Here is a 2,775-nt window from a genome sequence, read left to right as displayed (position 1 = left end):
TTTTTTTTTTTTTTTTGGTCTGAAAGTTTGCTAAAACTCAGCTACAAAATCTTCTCAGGCTTGGATCTTTTTTAGAAGAGTTATTTTCAATTATGATTTGAATTTCTTTATGGTTATTCCAAACCAAACCAAACTCACTGCCATTGAGTCGGATCTGACTCATAGCGACCCTTCCTTGGGTTTCTGAGGTGGTATCACTGTAGAAGTAGATCGCCCAAACTTCTTTCTGAGGAGTTGCTGGTAGGTTTGAACTGCCAGCCTTCTGGTTAGGAGTCGAATGCCTTAGGTTATTAGGATATTCATATTTTCTATTTCTTCTTGAGTCAAATTTTGTTAAAATATATTTTTTCTAGAAATTAGCCATTCCTTCAAATAATTGAAATAAATCATTGTCATAAGTTCATAGTATTCTCTAGTGCTTAAAAGTCTCTATATGTGTACATTTGTCCCATTTTACATTCCTAATATTTATTTGTATCTTCCCTTTTTTCCCCATTGATCTTGCCAAAGATTGGACTACTGTATTAACCTTTCCAAATAACCAAATTTCAGTTTTGTTAATCATCTCTATAATTTGTCCATTTTCTCTTTTCTTGATTTCTACTTTCCCTCCTACTACATTGTTTAGGTTTACCAACAGATTGCTGGAGCCAGCTCATATCAGCTAATGATTGCTGATTGTTAAATTTTCAGGAAATTTGTCACCTGATTTTTAAAAATAGCCATTAGTAAAAATTAAGTCATATAAAAATCACAATTAAATAAACCATATTAAAGCAAAGGTAGGGGGAGCTCTGGTAGCATAATGGCTAAGGCACTTGACTGCTAACCAGAAGGCTGGCGGTTCGAACCCACCAGCCACTTCTCGGAAGGAAGATGGGGCAATCTACTTCTGTAGTGATACTGCCTTGGAAACCCAAGGAGGGGTCGCTATGAGTCGGGGCTGACTCGATGGCACATAACAACAACAACAACAACAGCTTGATACTTAGCAGATGCTCAGTAATTATTAGTGAAACTATTCCCCACCATAGTCTCCAAAGGAGCCCCTGGGTGGTGCAAACAGTTAAGTGCTCAGCTGCTGACCAGAGTTGGAAGTTCAAGTCCACACAGAGGTGCCTTGGAAGAAAGGCCTGGCAATCTACTTCCCAAACACCAGCCGTTGAAAACCCTATGGAGCACTGCTCTACTCTGACATGCATAGGACCCCATGAGTCAGAGTCAACTCAAAGGCAACAGGTTGTTTTTTGTTTGTTTTCAGTTTCCAAAATGAGAATGTAGCCAGGATTTGCCCCCACACAGCCAACACATGGATGTTGAGCGTCAGATATATGCCTCATTCTGAACCTGATATTTGTACCTGACCATGGGGGGTCTTCACTACAGTTGCACAGAAGCAACATGATCTCTGAGACATAATAGCTTGGGGATCGATGAACTGAGGCAAGATGTAGAGTAGAAAAGATTTGCAAGCCCTCCCCTTCACTTAATAAAGAATCAGTGCTATTCTTGAGACAAAAACTCCACACAACCTGCAATTAGGGATGTGTTAACTGGTTTCATTTTTATCTCTTCTAAATTGACACTGATTAAAACTTATCTAATAAAATTCCTTTTTTTTTTTTTCTTTTGGCCAAGTGTCATTTGATAGGAAGATTATTAGTATATATATACACTTGCTTGAAATGAAAAATTCATGTTGTAGCAGGTACCAGGACATCATTTCTCTTTATGGCTGAGCAACATTCCATTTAGGAGCTATGGTGGTGCAGTGCCTAAGGCATTTGATTGCTAACCAGAAGGTTGGAGGTTCTAACCCACCAGCCACTCCATGGAACGATGAGGTGATCAGTTTCCATGAAGATTTACCACCTCGGAAACCTAATGGGGGTCACTATGAGTCAGAATACTCCATTGTACGCATAAATTACATTTTGTTTATCTATTCATCTGTTAATGGATACTTGTGCTGTTTCTATTTTGGGGCTATTGTAAATAGTGCTGCAATGAACACTGGTTTACATGTGTCTGTTTGCACTACTGCTTCCAAGTCTCTTGGGTATATACCTAAGAGTTGAAATGTTGCAATATGGATGAACCTTAAAAAAAATTATGCTGAGTGAAGTAAGTCAATCACAAAAAGACAAGTATTGTGTGACCTCATTAATATGAAATGTCTTGTTATTGTTAAGTGTCATTGAATTGGTTCCAATTCATAGTGACCCTGTGTACAACCGGTTGAAACACTGTCTAGTCCCATGCCATCCTCACAATCACTGCCCTGCTTGAGCCCACTGTCACAGCCACTGTGTCAATGCATCTCCTTGAGGGTCTTCCTCCTTTTCATGGACCCTCTACACCAAGCATGATGTCCTTCTCTAGGAAGTGGTTCCTCCTGAAAACATGTCCAAAGCACATGAGACAAACTCTCACCAATTTCCTTTTAAGGAGCATTCTGGCTGTATAGGTAAATATATACAGATCAGAGTTTAACAGTGGTTACTGAGGGCACAAGGAGCTCCGGTTGTGCAATGGTTAAAGCATTGGCTACTAACAAAAGGTCAGTGGTTTGAATCTACCAGATGCTCAGCAGGAAAATAATGTGGTAGTCTGCTTCTGCAAAGATTACAACACAGCCTTAGAAACCCTGAGGGGCAGTTCAACTCTTTCAGTTGGGGTCACTATGAGTTGGAATTGACTCAACAATGAGTTTGGGTTTTTTTTTAATACTAAGGGCAGGAGCTCTCTGGTAGCATAGTGGCTAAAGCACTTGAC

The 2,775-nt window shown here is 39.6% G+C and overlaps 1 protein-coding gene across 1 annotated transcript in view; it reads right to left on the bottom strand.

Moving 5' to 3' along the window:
• The window catches only part of EPB41L4A (erythrocyte membrane protein band 4.1 like 4A), a 475,159-nt gene that overhangs the window by 143,785 nt on the left and 328,599 nt on the right, over nucleotides 1–2,775 (bottom strand). The window lies entirely within an intron of this gene.

The sequence above is a fragment of the Orycteropus afer genome, unplaced genomic scaffold, assembly GCF_000298275.1.
Source record: "Orycteropus afer afer isolate SDZICR_OR568_19922 unplaced genomic scaffold, OryAfe1.0 scaffold00191, whole genome shotgun sequence".
Taxonomy (NCBI): Eukaryota; Metazoa; Chordata; class Mammalia; order Tubulidentata; family Orycteropodidae; genus Orycteropus; species Orycteropus afer.
This window is presented reverse-complemented; position numbering and strand designations above follow the sequence as displayed.